This window comes from Amblyomma mixtum, chromosome 7 (assembly GCF_055824585.1).
Source record: "Amblyomma mixtum isolate Tamu chromosome 7, ASM5582458v1, whole genome shotgun sequence".
Taxonomy (NCBI): domain Eukaryota; kingdom Metazoa; phylum Arthropoda; class Arachnida; order Ixodida; family Ixodidae; genus Amblyomma; species Amblyomma mixtum.
The window spans coordinates 59,166,206-59,186,674 of NC_143018.1; the positions used below are offsets into that span (position 1 = coordinate 59,166,206).

A 20,469-nucleotide genomic window follows, 5' to 3' on the forward strand; every position below is an offset into this window, starting at 1 on the left:
AATACACCTGTGTTTTTTAATTACTTGGTAAATGGCTAAAATTCCGCCGTAGGAAACCCAAACGTGATGCTGCCTTATTCGCAATATTATTATGTGCTTATTCCATCGTAAGTCCGATGCAAAAAATACGCCTAGATATTTAAATGACTTGCTTATATTTTGAGTAAAATAATGAATAATATACCTATACAGTTGATTAGCAGGTTTTGTGAAGGTAACGTGAACAGTTTGTCTACGGGATCTAAATCAGTTTGGAGGATTTGCAAATGAGAAGTGGAATTTACTACTCTGTAAACAGCACAATCATCGGAAACCATCCTGAATGAAGACTGTATGCCAATTGTAATACCAATAATATAAAACAAACAAAAGTGGTCCCAATAATGTGCGTCGGGGAACTCCCGACGCAACTGGTGTATATTGTGAAGAAATACCGTTCAGAACAACAGCCTGTTTTCGTAACGACAGGTATCCTGAAATCCACGCAATTACTTTACAATCCAAGTTATATGCTTTCAATTTGGAGCGAAGAAAACTGTGCGCGACAACAAAAAAAAAGTAGTCGCCTTCACAACCTGATGTAATTAGATTTTTTATAAGCAGCACTCTCTCTCACATCCTTGCCCCTGTGTTCACCCCTGACGGGTTAAATCATTTCGACCAGTATTGCACGATTATCTCTCTTAGCGCTTCACCTTTTGTCTCTCACAGAACAGGAAACAGCATAGAAGACGGTCCGAAAATGGCTCTACTTTTGTTCCAGAGGCACCGGAGACGAAGTGTGACCACCTACAGTCATGGAGACAGTGTGATGACCGGTCACCCACCACTTTGCACAGCAGCCACCACAACTGTTGTCGATCGGGACCAACCCTGAACATCGCGTGGCTCCAGTGACAGAGCTCTTGGAACTAGACTTCCGACTGTTGCCTCCGGTATCGTCACATTTCGTCTGGTGAGCGCACTGACACCACTCGCACTTGAAGCTGTTAAGCGTATTGTCCTTGTTAATAAGTATAGCTTGGAAAGCCAGACAGAAACCCAAATCGGCGGACCTCATAAATGATGGCAGTGGTAGCATCGGCACAACAGATCCCCGAGAGCTTTGACATAAATCCTCAATCTCCAGTCAGAGGGGAAATAAGGAATGGTGGCTAGTGAAACCCGAGTGAACGTGTTAGAAGTGATGACCAAGGCGTTAGGATTCATGATTCCTGATTTTGCCTTTGTCCGTGATCGGACCACTGCACAAACATTTCTTACTCATCAGCAGATCTGGAACGTAAGGGGGTGGGCGGATGCCCAGGTAGGCATCGCGCGCTGCAAGACGGTTGGAGCCGCGCCTAACTGCACAGTAGGGTGAAGCCGTAGCTTCTGCAACATTGTTCAGTAGGCTGGGAATCCTAGAGCGACACTGCGGCCGTTTGCTAGCTCTTAATGAGTGCTTGGGTTCTTGCTGTGCCACTCGGTTAGGAGGTTGACATTTTGTTCTCGTTGACATTCTAATCCGATCCCAGAACTCAAGAAGCGGCAAGCAAGAAACGAAAGAGGAAAGGAGATTAAGACTTAAGGCATTTCTTTCATTAGCTCGTGTAGCATGACGTCATGATGCGTTGGCAAAACTACACCGCACGTAAAGTGGAAATATAAATAAAAATAAGAAAAGAATATTGAATTCCAGATGAAAATCGAACCAGGGTAAAGCGCCCTACGATATGACGGGGATGTATGACGGAAAATTTAGAGAGTTATGACCTCCCACCCGAGCTGAGTCACAGTCGCTGCAACGTGCGAAGAGGAGAGGTGAGCAATGATGGAAAGAGTTGCTCGGCACAAAACCGCGTCCCCTAAAGCAACGACGCTGGTTTGAGCAAGAGATATCGCAGATGCGGACCAAATCGCAGCGATGTCATCACAGCTTGATCTCAATTTGGTGGCAGTATTCCCGAAAACATTCTCCATAATACTGACCAACCGTTCGTCGTTCAGCGTTCCGTGTGGTATCATAGCATTTCTCTTTGCATACAGCTTAAGTTTTAGTCACGATGGAGTTAAGCATGCGAAACGGGTTCGGACGTGCCTGCTTTCTAAGAATACGTTTTCCCTTAAAGTGCGGTTGGACGCTAAGTTGCGTCAGGGTTTCGGGCAGATGATATATGCACCCTCAGTTGCATGCTCTAAAGCGCAATCGAGGTGTTCACCGAGATGTCGAGAACTGCGCCCTTTCCTTTCCTCAAAACACATGTTTTCGCATTGCTCTACGTAAGCAGACAGATTCCCTCAGAATATTCTTCTGTCCGCGGCTGTTCATTGCATTCTAAATGGCCTGCACGTGAGCGAGGGAGAAGGCTTAAACAATGGCCACCCGCGAACCACGCATAAAGGCCGTCGGAGATAGGAAGGCTGAAGCACACGCAAGAAATACTCAATTTTTGTGCCAATGACGTCAACTTCATGATCAGTTCAGTTGACGCACGACTTGAGAAATTTGTGCTTAAAGCAGCGTTTAATGCTGTAAATACAAGGTATCCTGCTCTTTGGAGCAATTCATTCCATTGCTTTCTGCGGGCTCCTTGATCGCCAGCGCCTTCTGTGTCCATTTGGAATATTTCTTCTCCTATTTGCCAGAGCATACGAAATATCGTAAATTTCTGTGGACGCAAGGAAGTCCCTTGACATGAGTTTAATATAACCGACAAAGGGAGTTAGGACGGAATACTTCTTCTATGGTTTGTCGAAAAACATTTTTCTCCACTGTTACTTTGAAGTGCAAGACATTTAGATCTGCGATGAACGCTTTTGTGCAATGTACTGAATACGGTACAGGATAGGGATTGTATGCATACTCACTAAGCCACATTGCTTCTAACAGCCCCCCCCCCCCCCCTTCTATTTGTTGTAGGTTTCCCTAGAAACCACCGGGGCTACCTCTTCTCGTCAGGGTTCGAAGACTGCCTCGTCGGCGCCGCCTGTGCGCGTACCTCCGATGAACTGCTTCACACAGATGTACTACGATCTCCATATCTGAGGAGCCAAGCTCACTTCCACGCCTGGCGACGCGGCGGCCATATGATTTCCTGTGCATGGTGAACTTTTCGGCACTCCTTTTGTTCTTCATGCTCGGGCAAACGCCTTTTCAACACATTCGCCCGTGCGGCACCACTACTGTTCCTGTTGCTGAGCGCCATCCACCGGCGTTCCCCATAGAGGCGCAACGACGCCGCTCACAGCGCCAGCTCCGAGGGACAAACACCTACAAAGAACACTAACAGACCTACAGCGTGTCCACTGCACGAGTAACGACACACCATTCCAGAAAACAGACCTACAGCCCATTCACTACACAATTCATGGCGCCACTCCCAGCATCCTCACTGCGCACGACACGAGCCGCTAGGCACCCACCAAGATAAACAACTTGTGCAGTCACAACGATATTCATCGTAACTTGCCTCACTACACCGGTAACCACAACACCAGCTTAACATCTTGTCAGGCACAACTACGTCAGGGGAGCCCGTTCTCCCAGAGCAGGCACTACGCCACTTGCTTGCCTTGTAATGCTGAAGCATTATATGTCCCATTAGCACAAAAGCCGTAGTCTGTTGCCGTGCCTAAGGCATGTACATAATCCTCGAATGACCTCACCATGCTCTCTCATGACGTCAGCAGTAGACCATAAGATAGTGTCGTCGACAGCAAAGGAGAAACAACAACTCCGTTCGAAGATAATGGGAATTGAACCATGGACCTCCATATTACGAGGCGTGCAGAGAACACAGAGACCATAAAACGCCACCTTTTCACGAAGAAACATCAACGTAGCGTATGCGTCTCCTTAAGACTGTATGCTAATTATTAGGTATCATTAGAAAGAAAGAACTTTTGAGGATGGATCCATGGTACCTTTATCTTGCAAAAGGTTTCGAGCTTGAAGGACGCCCATGTTGCTAGGATCCATTACATGCCAACTGTTTAGCTAGTGCCAGGAGCTAGCCGACCAGAAAGTGCATAGGCGTTAACAGCTTTTCAGTGCGATTTATTATAGGAAACATTTAGTTAAAATGACTGACATCTTTAAGGAACCAGCAACAACTAATTTATTAAGTTCCGCCACCATGACTCAGTGGCTGTGGAATTCGGCTGTTGGGCTAAGGCTGCAGAATCGAAAGCTGGGCGGGGGAACCACGTCTGTTGAAGGTAAAATGCAAAAGCGTCCATCTACGTGTGATGCCAGCGCTCGTGAATCGTCCATCACAAAATTCCCGAACAACGTAACAAAATCGCCAAACGTTTTTTTTTATTTTTGGCGCTGTCAGACTTCAAACCTTAGCTATAGGCACGAAATGCTTTTTATAGGCAACTGCCTTCTAGCGCTGAAAAAGCAACCTATGCAACCTAGACCGACTGGTGTTTGGCTGTGGAGCAGTGCAACATCGGGCGCGAAAAGTTTGACTAGTCATTGGCGATTTTGATGCAATCTCCCATGAAGAGAACAGTTCGAGGCAGGAGAATAGGGTTAAAACATTGATGGAGCTATCCCCTATGATGCTTCATAGCCAATGTGCTGGTTTGGAACGCTAAACGCCAAATATTATAATTATCCTGATTCCTAACTTGTGGCGGATAGAAGCTGTCACCTACGGGATATAGTAAATATCATTCATAGTTATACATTTATAAGGTAACTGAAATGTGTAAAATGCTTGCTGCAGCTCAGGTCAGAGTGACAATACTACCTAACTCGTAGAGACCATTAGGTGACTAAAAAATTGTCAGTGTGGCTCGCAAACGTTGAAGAATGAAATTTTTTTTTTACTTTCTTCATTTGCCTTTTGAGACACAGTTGTATTGGCAGCTTCTGCAAGACGGATTATTCTTGTTATAGCCCATGTGTCTCTTTAGTACGTTAAATCTCACAGTTGATAAGGTCCAACAATTATGGTATGTTTTTGGACGAAAGTTAGTTTGGACATTTAGGATGTAGTCACGTCGAACACTGTCAAAGAGCACAGAAAGCGCGAACTACATCGGCAAGCTGGGGAATTCAAAACCGCTTGTCACGAATTCAGGGTATTGAACATACTTGCATGATGGCCACTGCTGACAACCTGCAAAAACATTTTTGGCATGAAAAAATGCACGCTGGATGTAAGCCAAGGACCGGTCCCCTAAACATTACCGCTACTCGCTACGCTGCTTTTGCCTGAGCTCTGGAATACGGTGTTTTATATAAGCGCGCTTACTAATTAGCCACGTCTCTTTGTCCTTGCTCGGGAGATGGTCGGTGAAGCGAACAAGAGGACTGTGTTTGATGCCTCCCGCGACCATCCGCCCCACAAGCACATCGGTCATCAATCCTGCTCTTGATGCAAAAGACAGTGTCCGTGAGCGAAACCCCCAGAGAGATTACCCGGAAATACTATAGCTAAATGAAACACAAACTACGCAATGCGAAGTCATCTTCATACTAGCAGCATAATCACGACCACGATCAAGTGTCGTACGCTAACGAGCTTTAGCACGTGGACAACCTGTACCAACAACACAGCCCTGTAGGTGGTACAACGCACACTAACATCAGGCAAAACGCAACCACAGCCCTACGCCAATCTCTACTGCCAAGATGAAGCTGCAGTTATTCGGGCGTTCGGACAAATTCAAGAACCAGAGGCCATGAATAGCGCAAGGCGGGAAGTCTGGTGTGGAAGCGCTATGTTCAAAGGCCTTCACTCATAGCCTCTCCCATTGTTATGATCCCGGAGAGCGATGCTGACGGCGGCGACAGACGAGCGACAGCGAAAGTGAGTATGGCATACTTTCTCCTAAAGGTGCAGAACAGAAGCTAAATGCCCCAGCAGTTGAATAAGTTCAATCCTTTCCGACGGCTCATATAAAATAACATATCCGTTACTTGGAGCTTTCACAACATACTATTTAGCTTCCAAACTCAAAGAAACTGATTCAAGCAATAATTTTGTATGCAAACCAAAATGAGACTCAAGGTTGTTTTTGAAAAAAAAAATCAGTCAGAATGATAGCTGCAGTTCCATGCAGCGTCTACGCCGTGAAAGGTTTTAGAGTGCCCGTCGTATGTTATGCAATTAAGCAGCAAGGCTTTATTCGTAATGTTTCCATAGGTTGTGCAACTGCACCACAATACTATCATTATCAAGACTGGAAGTACGGCAAGTTTATAGTAACAGCCTTTGAAAACATGGTGCAATGATGTTGTGATCCTACTGCGTTAAGAAAAAGTAATTATGATAGTGTCAGGGATTGCTTTTGTTCACGATATTCGCTCTGACTACCCATATGTCGCAAGCAAAATTCGTTGCCGGCCTATTAACAGTGTCCTAATTTTTTTTTACGTATCATTTACTTAATAACACAATCTGGCGGGCTAGTTGGTGGGAATCCATACGATTTCAGCAGCGCGAACACAGTTAAGAAAAGACAGAAGGCGGACAGCGCTCTGTCCTGTCCGCCTTCTGTCTTTTCCTAACTGTGTTCGCGCTGCTGAAATCGTATCATTTACTTGTCAGGGGCGGAATACATCATTCTTTCATAAACAGACTCCCCAAATTTGTGCGTTGCTGCTTTTTTTTGCAGGACTTCAAGCACAAAACACTCATCACGGGTGGCGACGTCTGCAGTGGAGTGTGTGCGCCGAGACGATGAAAATTTGTGAAATGCATCGCGAACGTACGTTTACAAGTCTAAGCCAGCAGTCATTTCGAATGAGACAATTCAACCTAGCATCCAAGAGACATACTTGATTACCACAGCGGCACTCCTTCTGTTCTTCATGCTGGTGACAATCGACGTCTACCTCGCAGTCGGTCTAACGACTCTTCTGTTCTTCCTGATGCCTTCCTGATGAGACAACCACTACAAACCGCAATTTAACAGCCGAGACGTCATCTCGTACGACGACCGCCGCCATTACAAGAACTACAGGACTAAGGCCGATGGCGCAACGGCAACGGTAACCTACGCCACACGAAGCATCCCAAGCAGAGCCTGGGCACCGAAGACAGTGCTTTTCACTGTGGGAAGTGATTGCTGCTGTGGCTCTGACCAGGAACCATCCTGCCTGCGACGATTGCAGAGGGCACGAGATTCACATGCAAAATGTGAGTTAATAAGCCTCTGGTTTATCGTAGATCGAAAGGTCGGAACGTTTTTTTTTTTTTGCAGGCTACCACAATCTTAGGACTGCTTTGCTGCCAAGTCGGGATGACGTGTGCCGTGACCTGTATAGGCAGCTGCGGACAGATAGCCATCTAGCCCATGCTCTTGCATACCCGCAGCGACTGATCCTGGTGGCCGGAACCGCCACCTCTCCGGTTCTTGGTGACAGCAATAAGCACTTCCTGACCATTCGTTTAAGGGGCACCACAACAGGTAAGATCTTAACTGGAACACTGAGACCGAAAATCGCGAACCCACAGCGCCCACGCTCTCAGAAGCAAAACAAAAAATGCTAAGGCGCAAAAGCATCACTTCCACAAGCACGGCAAGCAAGTCCACAGGAGTAGTTAATTCTGGGGCAAGTTTTATCGAACGCGTACACGCAACCACATCACAATACAAGCATGATAACACCCGTTGACACTATGATTCACGACAGCAGCCACAGCGTACAGCTGCAAGTACAAGCATTGCTATCAACATGAAAGTCACACCGCCCGACACAAAAAAATCATGGGAAAGAGAAAAATACTATTAATTCCAATAAGGTAGAAGGAGTGGCAAACCTTAAAGGTAAAGATTCCAGGAAGTGCCATGTCACAGCCCTTAAAGAGCTATAGGCACCATATTTTTGTTTGCGTGTTTTCCTCCAAATGATGCGCTAGACATTGATATAGACGACGCACCCTGCGATATTTGTCTAGGACCGCTAAATAATTTAATTTAGTTTCTTCTTTACGCTTTTTTGGTTTGATCAACCGAACGATGGCTGTTACGTGTGACCTATTATTTTGTGAAACATCGACTTGATGATAAGCGCAGAATCGTTTTTTGCATTCTTTTGTAAATGCGGTGGGCCCAGAGGGCCCACTTGAAAGGCCGCAGGAAGAATTGCAGTAATCAAAGACTTTCATTCTAATTTGAAAATATCAGGTCCAACCCTGGGTGCTCACATTGTCCACTATGGTTCAAAATAAGCACCTTTAATTAAATTGGCCGCTTTTATTAGGGCTGTGAGAAATAGCAGCTATACTAACGCATGTCCTGCCTGACTACAGGCAGCTGAGCCTAAGTAGAATATTGTTAAATTTGGCGTTCAGCCTGTAATTTACAATTTAATTTTCAGTGCCATATAATGAATTGTCAAGCATCACTCTTAAACCTGTAACAAGTGAATACGGTTAACTTTCAGGACGTTTGTTAGGAGAGCTGCGTTGCTCCTCCTCCCTATACGTTACATCTGGCGGAACTCGCAACCAGTCGATATATCACACTGCTTTGATTTTTGCGTGTAGTCTGGTACAACTGAAGAACGCAGCGGCTGTTCCCCATGAATCTAGCCTGGTAATGCACGGAGCGGCGCCACCGAGGAGAGAGTTGTCCATGCCCGATAATAGAGAGAACGGATAATCCCCTCATCTACCACTGCATTTTATCACACTACCAGGATTGTGAGAACCGGCCGACGCCATTCCCTGGAAGGGCTCTTTTGACGGGGAAAAATCGTTGCGCTATTAAGTTGTATCCGATTACGGTCAGACATTACGCACCTTTCACAGAGACTTGGAAGCTTGTGTGCTGATTGTCGGACAATGAACTAGTGTTGTTGCAGATAAGTTCGCTTCTTCTTTGCGTCGGTCCGGTTGGTGCAGCCGGAGCAGCTCGTAGTTCGCCTCCAATTGTGTTTTTTCAATGTCTTCTCAATTTCTCTTGTGGTCATGTACATTTTCCTGGCATTTTTAACAGAATGAACATAATCAACTTTTGTTTGTTTGGTTTCATTGAGCTACGTCCAGGAACGTCAGTGGCACTGAGTGAGAACGGTGGCTTATGGTAAGCGTAGACTGCTTACAAAAGTCCAATATGTTCCTTTACTGCAGGTCTTCTCACACACTGAACGCTGCTGAGGTACCCACAAGTGGCGACAAGTGGCAGTGGTGTCTAATCGCCAGGAATGATGAAGCTATGTTTAAGGCGGAAGCAAGACAGTCCTCCATGGTCCTACAGCGGCGCTCCTCCTGTTCTTCATGCCGGCAGAAGTCGACTGCGTGTAGCGGCGTTGGCGCCATTTCTCATGCCAGTGGCGTCCAGCACACTGCCTGACACCTCAAATCCACCACAACCTGCAATTTCACTATAATTTTTAGCCATCTAAGCCATAACAGTTCATACAGTAACAAAGTTAGAGCAACCACAACAATTACTTATAAAATTGTCATGATTCCACAACTCAAACCTTTAAAATTACCTCACTGACACACAACTGAGGCCAAAACAGACAGGCAAACAGTTGCACCTCCAACCATTGGACATCCCAAATGTAATTAATGTCTTATGCTATCATACCCTCTAAAACTAAGACAAGCTATTCATGATGACAAGATCGCACTCTAACACACGCACCGGCAACCGTGACCATAACAATCTTCTTAGTTTTCATAAAGACCTCGACTATACACGGAGAACTAATGTATTACAACCATCAGGACACTAGAAACAAGCACCATGAATACCTCTGGTACCGCAAAGACATCACTGCAGGGAACAACCAATAACATCCCACACAAAATTCCCAGCTGACATAAAGCGACCAAACCTGAACAAGCAGCATACATGAGCATTCCAATCATCAAGACTGCAGGCACAAGCATCTTAAGCGCCAAAGCTACTGACAAACCTTCACCGCAGGGGGTGACCTAAGACATCACTAGCTTAGAAACCCGCTAGAATAATCTAAAGGACGATAGCTATACAAGACTATACGATAGCTATACGAGACGGCAGAAAGACAACTCTGGGACTACCATACACCAAAGACGTCATAAGAGTGCAAAGCCGTAAATGAGTGCAGTGTTGAGTACGCCGAACTCTGATCATCCTGGTGCCGACAAGGCTCCCTTGCCTCCAATTCCAGTGGAGAAGGCTGCACGGGCTGTACAAACGGAGCCGACCTGTTTCACAAGCGCTTAATTAAAAAAGGTACTTCCAGAATTTTGTCACCTTGTGAATAACGGCACTTGAGAATTCTCGCTAGGAAAGGTGATAGTGCTAGCGAAGGTGTCACGTCGTTGATTGCGGTTGTTTAATAGTTCAAGGGCAGGGAAATATAATAATCATATTCATGCAGTATTCAATCTTCATCCGAAATGTTGAGCTGTATCTCTGCGGCTATCCTTTTCTTGCACGTGAACATAAGCTGGCGAGTCCTGTTGCCTGCCAAGATTTCATGGAGGTAAACCTTTAAACAGGTCAAACAACTTCGAGCCTTCGGAACCGCTTGGTATTTCTATTTAGAGCTAATAAAAGCCGCTCACACATGAATATTCACGTGAATGTGCTGGAGCACAACCGTCGTATAGTTGTATTTCTGCGATATATAGGCGAAAGACATGACAATAACAGAATCCCTGCAGGGTCTCTCAAGAATTAACTTTAACTCCCAGAATTTTCCCCGCGGTACAAGTCGACATAGGAGTCGCCGCAGTGGCTCAGTGGTTATAGCTCTCGGCTGCTGACCGCTAATACGCGAGTTCGATCCCGGCCGCGGCGGCCGAATGTTGATGGAGGCGAAATCTCTAGAGTCCCGTGTACTGTGGGTGCAGGTTAATTGCGATCATTTTTCTAAATTGCAGTGCTATGCTCATTCTAGTAACATAAAAGGCGAGCATCAAACCACTGAATAAGGGCGGACCAGCTTTACGCAGGATTCAGAAGTGCGCGTTTCCGTGTTCCATATGTGTCAGCAAGAGCTCCACGCCGTTAGTCGCGGATTATCGATGTGCGGCTGCGAAGCTGTGTAACTGGAACATTTTAAATTCTGTCAATGATCAACATTTAGAAAACATGCGTTTTTTATTTCCGCAGGCAGTGAAGACCCTGGGCGTAGCTCAGAAGCAGAGCCTCTTGGTCAAAGCCCCTGCCCGGCGTCTGCAGGATTAAGGCAGTCTTTCTGCCCCCGAAAGGCACCTTCCGCGCCCACAGCGACACTCCTTTTGTTCTTCATGGTGCCAGCAATCGGCGCGACCCAGGAGCTTCTTGCGGTGCTGCTGTTTCTCATGCCGGCGGCGTCCCTCATCTTGCCAGCATTACGTACCGACACCACGCCTCACTGCAACAGACTCAGCGAACGCAACACAACCAGCACAGCCAGAACAAAAGCATGAGCGAGGCCCAAGAGCACTGTAAGAATTAAGTCACCATTCAAGGAGAGACAACAACGACGACAGAGACACAGTCGGTGCAGCCATACTCACGAACATAAACTTGACCCTTAATTGTATGACCCCGCAACCACCAACTGAAAAACAGCAGCGAACACAAACACATCGATCAAGAAAACAGCCAGCGAAGCGCACCGACCTGACACACCACAAACAATTATGACATTACTGCGTGCAAACACTATGATAACACAAGAATACTGCAGCACTAACTGCAGTCCGGCTCGGGCGACCTGTAAAGATTTAAAACATAACACCCAGCAACACCAACAGCCCATGTTTTACAGAAACTGAGATAACAAATAACATTATGAACTCCACAATACACTTGGACAGATGCCAATGGAACCACCTGCAGTTACTGCGAGGAGCACGACCGCCAACACGACTACTGTTGGAATGCTGTGGGGATGCTGGCGACCTGTGTCACACGAGCATCACTGACCTCTAACAGTACGGCAGCGACAACGTTTTGCTGTGCGGACGATCACCGCTGCGGGAGTGACAAGCCTTCGCCGCATCCTGAGATTCCAGTGCTGATGAAATTCACGTGCAGCACCGTGAGTTGATTCGCAGCCTCACTCGTTCCATAAGCGCTCAAGATAAAACCCTATTTAGCACGCAAGCAAGAAATTTCGGTAATTTTAGAGGAAGCAAAAGCCAGAAATCGGCATTAATAGGGATTAGGGTGGTGGGCAGATACTTTTAGGCTGTAATCTTTATCACCTTACCAACTTCTTTAAGTACATTGAGCCACATCTGCCTTTTTTAGGTTCTATACAATAGCCACAAAATGTGTTGGTTGGTTTATGGTGTTCCAAAGCTACTCGGGCTATGAGAGATGCCGTAGTGAAGAGCTCCGGAAGTTTCGACCACCTGTGGCTATTTGACGTGCACTGACGTCACATCGTACACTAAATATGACACGCATTTAGAAAACCTCACGTAAAGCACACATTCGGAGGTCATTATTTTGCTGTTTCTTGCTTTATAACAGCGTTATGCCTGTGCCTGCGTATTTTTATTGCGAAAGCGTTACTAGTCCGATTACGAGAAAAGCCGGCGGAGTGTCCTTTTTCCAGACTGCATTCGGGCCAAAATTGTGAGCCGTAAGTCGTGCCACTTTCCAGGTGGTGTCATACGATTTCTCGTTGCCTATACCTTACAAGTGCTAGCCATCTTGAATGCTAGCCTGTGACAGGGATTCGAACCGACCACACATGCACTTTCAATCGCATTCCTTCCAAGGCGCTCTTCCTCTAACATATGGTTATGGTTGAGGAGTCCACCGAGACTGCGGTTTTTGCTTTCCTCAAAAGCCATTTTTTTTTTATGATAACGTCACTGGGACGTTTGTGGATTCCGCGTTCAGAGGCGTCTTCGTTCCATTTCTCAGTATGGAACCTACGTTCGCCTTCACATAAAAAGAAAAGAAACAGAAGGAAAACAGAAATCGTATGACACCGCCCCGAGGTCTGTGCGACAAACAGTTGCACACATCGTTAGTACGATTGTATGCGGAAAAACTGGTACATCCTCGATCACCTGATGGCAGCCCATGCATTCTTTTTAACGCTTTTGGTGTCATCAAAAGGGCTGCGCATTTATTTTGTACGTCACTTTTAACTGTTATGAGTTATGAGAAAGTGCAGGCATCTTCTTATCGCCAAACGCTACTTCTCCGGCTTTCCGGCACGTTTTCTGAAATATGAGGCTGAGAAAATATGCTACATAAATACAAAACGTACAAAAACGCTGTGTAAACTTTGTCTGCAATCAGTTTTATAAATGTCGGCCTTTTAGCAAAAAACTGCTTGCGCAGGTTTCGTATTTTGAAAAAACATTAGTAAATTAGGGCGACATGGGGTCAGTATCCTTACCCTGAATCGCAACTGTCTATTTTCTGCAGGTTGACCCATCCGCTCTTCCTGCACCATCTGTGTAGAGACTGGGAGGAAAAGCTCTGTGTTGCCAGTTCGAACATTGTGGCCGTTGAACTTCTTGTACGTCTGGCTCAAGTAGACACTCCCTGTGTTCATGCACTGGTGAACTACGCCGCTTCTGCATACTGACCCGGGCGGCATCAATCCTGTTCCTCTTGCTGGTGACTGTGTCCAGAAGTAGCCACCCTGTATGCCTTCTCCGCACGGCGGCATCCAACAAGCAAATTCAGCCACTGGACAGCCGCCCTGTCCTCCACCGAGTACTAATCAGCGCTACACGTTTTAGAGCTGCCATGGCAACTACACGCTCGACTACATTCCAGCCTTCGCCCACATATGCGCTCAATGCAAACATTGAAACAAGAACACGAAGGTATCCGTTGATAGCCACAACCAAAATTGCACCAAAGGAGCCCGTGCAATCACAGCTACCGTAAACACCGGCCCCGATGATTGCACGCATAACGCCACTATTCCAGCTGTCGATACCGTGCTCACATTGTCCTTCCTAATTCAAAGAACAACACGAAGGGTCTAGTCCTCCGCAACACTGCCAGAAAACAACTAACACAATTAGGAGTGTGCACTCCGGCACATTTACCGGGCAACAAGTACTGTTATCATGCTGGCGGCCAAGAGTGCTGATATTATTCATGTATTTTCGAAGTGCGCATTTTAAACACAGTCGCTGGAGCGGCATCAATTCTGTTCCTCTTGCGGGCTGCCGTGGGTCGCACTAGTCCACCATACAAGACTACTACACACGCAATTATGGGCACAACACCAGTAAAGAAGCAGCTCCAGGCAGTGGGCACCCACCAAAGCCAAGCCCCTTCGAAACACAGTTACAAAGAAGAGCTGCCATGAAAACTACAATCAGAAAGCCACCTTCTGTTTAGACGTCACGGTAGCTGTTTTCTGTAGAAGCCTTAATTGTAGGTATTATTATCAGACGAAGCAGGCTTAATCACGATGATCACAACCAATACTACACCAAAATTGAACACACAAATCAGAGCAGCCACGATGACTACACGCGTAAAACCATCGTTCCCGCTGTTGCTGCCGCACTGGCGTGTTAACATCAGGCTACACCATTGTCGCAGTGCAGCAGGTGTTTTTCAGGGCTTCCGCGGCACCAGCGCTGTTTTTCTTGCTGGTAGCCTACGAGCCTACATCCCGCGGACAACCGAACACCACAGCCAGCAAGCAACTCCAAACACTAGACACCCTTTTGGAAGTGTTTTGCGCTCACAACGGTGTGCCGTTACCAAAACATTTCCGTTAGTATGTGTAACTAACTCGTCCAAAACGCAACGCTTCTAAACTAGACACCCTCTTGAACCTGCAGCCATACTATAACAGCTATATACGACGTATGCCATGACGACTGCACGTCGAACACCACAGACACTTTGATTGTCATGTACACACATGATGAGCCCTATAAACTGAGACAGAACACGAGGGCAGGCCTAGGACGACTACAGCAACCACTACGCCAGAAACAACCCGTAAAATGACTGAGGTTAAGACAAGCCCCGACTATTACACACAAACCACATCACTATTCGAGCTGTGCTACTGTATGTGCACGAGCCTTAAACATTTAGACAAGAAGTTGAAGGCAATGGTCCACAACAACAATGCCAGGAAAAATCTAGTCGAGAACTACAACAATGCAGTCGGTGACTATGACTGGGAAACAGCATTGTCAATGTGTTGATGACGGCACTCGTGATGTTCTTCATGCATCGGCGAATTGTGCCTTTTCAGCACATTCGCTAGGGTGGCACCACTTATAATTTTCCACCCTATAAGCCTCCACCTCACGCACAGCACAACACAGCACGAACCAGCATGCAGTTTTAGGCATTATACACATCCACAAAGAAGCTACATCCCTACAATCAGCTACATAGGAGAGCAGCTGCCATGACCACTACACGACAACATGCTCTCCCACACCACCATCACAACTGTCGCGAGGTAACAATAAGCTGTTAAATGTCAAGCAACAACAAGAAGGTAAATAAAATAAGAACTATGCAATAATTACCAGTACAATCACAGCCACGTAAACGCGGCAGCCTTGTAATGATCCGAAGAACACGACGGCACTTGCAGCACATGCAGAAACAGCAGCTAGCGTTGCCGTTGTGATTACGACGTCACCTCTTATGTTCTTCATGTAGCGATGAAATGAGCCTGGCGAACATATATCCACCAGGACGGCACCGCTCCTACTCCTCCTGCTCGAGGCTGTTCGGCGCATTGGCTGCCCTGACGCCTGCACCACATGCACAGCCATCACTACAGCCAACAAGCACCTCCAAACCATAGGCACCCGCCACAACCTACACTCTGCATGATCACCGTTAAATGCATAACAGCTGCCATGACTGCACACATAAACGCACCTCCATCGGAGCTTTCGCGAACGCACAGCGCCTTTCGTGCAAGAATACGAACATACCCAGGCAAGGACTCTAACGAACATCGAGTATTGTATTCACAGCCATTTTAACGGGGGAATGCGGAGCTAACATCACAATTTTCACCAGAAAAACGTGTTTTTAAATTTGTTTTGGATTCTCGGTTGATAAAAATAAACATTTCGCAAATCTTGCTTCTTATGTAAGAAAATTTTTTTTCCCGAGACTGTGATACCCGTTTTTCGCCGAAAGCTCCTATGCACGGGGCCTTCTGGGCTTTCTACTACGAAGTTGCGGACACTTCTGCTCACCAAGTAAGCAAGTTTAGAGCACTGTTCAGTATTGTTGAGCATGGCTTAAATGGCTAGTAACAATTTGTGCTAGTGTTTTGCGTGGTGTTCAGGCGTGATGCTTCTCCTGGGGCCGAATCCACGAAAGAGTTCGCTTTGGAACGCGTTCGCTTTCTCTCTTGCCACCTCGCTCCACTGGTCGTGTGTCGTCACCGCTGGTGGTGACGTCAGTTCAGGGAGGCGGTAACACGGATTTTGTTCACGTCACGAGACATGTCAATCAAGTGAAAGAACTCGTTCGGTCGCTGTGTGCGGAACTCTGAAAGTGGCGTTCGCTTCAGCGCGAGGAGAGACATGCCGGTACCTCCCGCCGCCCCGCTGTTGTTCGCGGTGCTCAGCGAATGTGATCGGCCGCCCCGGCGGTCGCGCGTGCATAACAATCCTTTCGACATGCCTGACGATGCTTTCCGAAGGCACTTCAGGCTGTGGAAGCTACTTGTACGCCAGCTATGCGAAGAGCTCAAACCCCACCTTGGACCAACGAGGAAAAGTGCGCTCACAACAGAGCGCAAAGCACTCTGCGCCCTACGGTTCTTCGCTACCGGGGGCTTCCAGGCGGCAGTCGGCAGCGAGGCAACTATACGGCTCCCGCAGTCGTCTGTGAGCCGTACGATTTTGGCCGTCGCTCAGGCAATCGAGCGTGTCGGCACGGAGAAAAACTGGGTGTCGTTTCCTTCGACTCCCGAGGAGAAGTCCCGCGCCAAGGCAGAGTTTTTGGAGCGTGGTCTCATCCCCGGCGTCGTCAGGTGCGTCGAGCTCACACGAAGGCTTCACCATGTAGGTATGTTCCTCCATGAACTCAACGAGCACTTCACACTGGCGCATCGAGACGTGCGGGCTCAAGCGACAACCTTTGTGCGTTGACATGACGACTAGTGAAAATGTCAAGCTGACAAGTGCTGACGCGTGAAAAATCTCCCGCGCAAGTTCAAGATGCCTATCGCCCTCTCGCGAACACAAAATAAAAAAACAATTGAGAGCGCCCTCTCGGGAACGCAAAAGAAAACAAACCAATCAAGAAGCATTGAAAACGTCTCAAAATAACTTCTATGCTTATTTTATAGGCTCTGAGTAATAAATTTACACTATTGTAGACAAACGCATTCATTTAGAGGTTAAAAACGCAAAGAAGTTAGCATATGGCCCCTTAAAAATACAAGGAACCGAGATGGGACCGCCCGACAAAGCCGATTGGCTGTTGCCTGCTCCCTTGTCCTCCCGCAGTGTTCCTCCCACCCTTCTCCCGCCGATGTCAACGTCAAAATGACGTCACGGCAAAGCGAACGCGTTCCAAAGCGAACTCTTTCGTGGATTCGGCCCCTGCTTACAGCAGCCCTCACTCAGAACGCCCGCGAGCTTTACGACACTCTGAGACTCCGGCGCTGGACAAAGGCATTTCCGTAGTTAGGTGAGGTTCGACCTGCTGAACCCTGGAAGCATCTATGCCGCCGCACGTCACGCTCCTGCAGTGACTCGGACATGGCTAGCCACGCTCCCTGCTGCCCCGTCTTCCAGATTAGTCCGACACACACCGTCACAGCGACGAACGCCAACCGAAGTAAGGTTAGAACTCGTGAACGCGTTGTCCTTGCACTGTGTTTTCAAGTTGGGTCTTGAGTATACACCCATGCTAACGTCATGTTTATCTGCAGCTTTGTCTTTTAACTTCACTCCCTTTCTCTAACGAAACTCCTCTCTCGCGCATTAACTCGTTAGCCGCCCCAATAGCTCTGGTCAGGACGCTTTTCTACTGAGCCAGGATACCCGTCTCTCATGGAGGTCGCGTTTTATCGGAGGCGAAACGACAATGCACCCATGTCCTACAGGCCTCCAAGGTTTTACAAAACTACACGGAGCAATGCGAAAGCTTCCGTTTTTGTTTTGATTTATGCGGGTTTAACGTCCCAGAGAAACTAAGGCTCACAACTATGGGTGAGGGACCTACCCGCAGCGGTGGCTCAGTGGTCAATGGGCTCGTCTACCGAGCTGGTGCACCGGGGTTCGAACCCGACTGCGACGGCCGCGTTTCGATGGAGGCGGAACGCAAAAGGCGCCCGTGTGCTGTCCAGTATCAGTAGTGCACGTTAAAGATCCCGAGCTGGTCGAAATAAAATTCGTAAAGTGGTTTTCGAGGAAAGGAAACGGTGCAGTATCTGTCTCATACCTCAATGGACACCTGTACCGTGCCGTAAAGAACGGGAAGAAGTTGGAAGTGAAAGAGAGGAAGAGGTGCCGTAGGGAGGTGAAGTAGAGGTCTCCGAAATAATTTCGACCACTTGGGGATTTATATCGCGCTGACATGGCAGAGCTATACTGGAGACATCCTCTATGGCACCTCTTTCTCTCTTTCCTCATTTACTCCACCTTCCTATCTTCTTTTACGGCGCGCTTCAGGTGTCCACTGAGATATGTGCGACAGTTACTGCGCCGTTTTGTTCTCTAAAAAACCAGTTTACTATGAAGGCCGCCATTGTTCGTGAAGGGCTCCGAAAATTTCTACCACGGTCGATCCCGCGTTTTCAGGTCAGCAGCCGAGCGCCATAACCATTGAGCCACCGCGGCGGCTCGCGAAAGCATGCTTTGTGGACGGGAAAGGCTTATGACCAAAGGGTAGGCAGGGAGTGGCTCTCAGATCTCAACATCTTGGTGGACACCTCAACCACTCCTTAAAGCATGCCACTGAAGATGCACATGTCATTGGTCTGAACACCTGTCGCGAGCTAGCCAGCCTGCAACTTCAAAAATTCGTGGGGGGGGGGGGCACTTTGTTGACCTAAAGTGCGGTGAGGCGAAAGCCTTAAGCGCGGTGTTGCTGCTTGTGTCACTGATGTGTGGTTAAGATTTTAAGCTTCGCCTCTAAGAGTGGACGCGACAGCGTCTTGCAACGCTGCCAGGGAGACCATGGAACGCCATTACCCGTTCGGTTCTTCGCCTTTACTCGTCGGTAAATTGGTTTTTGATTACAGGAAATGCATCTGTCGCTCATATCTCAGTGGACACCTAAACCTCGCCATAACGGGAAGGGAGGAAGAAGGCAGTGAGCGAAGACATCGTATCACTAGACGCGCCTTTGTTCATTCCAAACTATCGAGATGGCATGGCGGTGTGGTTAGCATGCTCGTCTCGCACTCCGGAGACCCTGGTTGGATTCCCCAACTCGACCAACTTTCTACTCGGTTTTATTTATTTATCTGGCCTGACTAGAATGGTTAATTAGGCTAATTGGGCAATTAAGCAATTAACTAAACTCAGTCCCACTTACTTGGATCATCACTATACGATCCCTTTAAATGGTTGCATGGTTACTAGCCAAAGTACAATTGAAATTTGCGCACTGTGACGTCACGACCGTTACGAGCAATTGAAAAGCGTGACATTTCTGTCGACAACTGCTTACAACGATGAGGCATTAAAGGCTTCCGCTTTAGCAGCTAGAGGGAATAAAAGGACGGGATGAGGGGAAAAGGGGGGCGATAGAAGAAATATTTGGTTTATTGGGGTTTAACGTCCCAAAGCACTTCAGGGTACGAGGACCGGCGTAGTGAAGGGCTCCGGAAATTTCGACCACCTGGTTTTTTTTTAACCTACATTGACATCACACAGTACACGGGCCTGTCGAATTTCGCCTCCATCGAAATTCGACCATCGCGGCCGGAATAGATCCCGCCGGGATCGATTTCCGGTGATGCCGACATCACCAGGATTGGGCTAGTCCAGGTTGACCCGCCAGGTGCACTGCACATTACCGGTGGAAAATTGTTTCTAATTAATTATTATTGATGCGCATTTGCGTTTAGAGCGCATTTTCATTATTACTAGGCCGATGCTTCTTTCAGGGCAAAAAACATAATCACCCAAAAACAAAAACTCTTCACAGGTGCCAGTGTATTATGTTTTCAGAATATCTGCTTACATGATTTAGAGAAATATCAGTTACTTCTTAATCATATGCCCTCTGCATTAACAAACCTGCACGCCACGTCAACCCCGTATTAACGGCACCGGTTCGTTGCAGTCTCTCCGACCAGGTTCATCGCAAGCTGAAGATGCGTGCTGAAAAGGTGGCCTCGTGGAATCCATCGCTCCGGGTACCTGACCAGTCAGCACCACTCGCAACGTCGGAGCCGTGCTGCGAGCGGGGACATGGTGACTGCCAGCTTCCTCTTCAGAGTTGATGGCGACACTCTTGCTGTTCATGCGTAGGCGATGGGCTCCTATTCAGCTTGCTTATACACATCTTCCTCACGGACAACCAAGCACTACACCAGCGACTGAGACACCAAGCTACACAGCCCCTACATTGATAGCCGCATTGATTGCAGCTGTC

General features: G+C 47.5%; 1 protein-coding gene and 1 long non-coding RNA gene across 10 annotated transcripts in view; one reads left to right on the forward strand and one right to left on the reverse strand.

The window, feature by feature from the left end:
* LOC149336199 (uncharacterized) overlaps window positions 1–15,986 on the forward strand; it is a 60,806-nt gene extending 44,820 nt beyond the window's left edge. For all 4 annotated transcript variants that reach the window (XR_016284194.1, XR_016284197.1, XR_016284196.1 and 1 more), the window contains 7 exons: window positions 764–955; window positions 2,903–5,804; window positions 6,613–7,136; window positions 7,201–7,407; window positions 9,075–10,173; window positions 11,059–11,974; window positions 13,324–15,986. This is a non-coding gene — a long non-coding RNA (uncharacterized LOC149336199). The remainder of the gene's footprint in view (window positions 1–763; window positions 956–2,902; window positions 5,805–6,612; window positions 7,137–7,200; window positions 7,408–9,074; window positions 10,174–11,058; window positions 11,975–13,323) is intronic.
* The window catches only part of LOC149336191 (uncharacterized), a 416,214-nt gene that overhangs the window by 313,043 nt on the left and 82,702 nt on the right, over window positions 1–20,469 (reverse strand). The gene's annotated exons all lie outside the window — the stretch shown is intronic.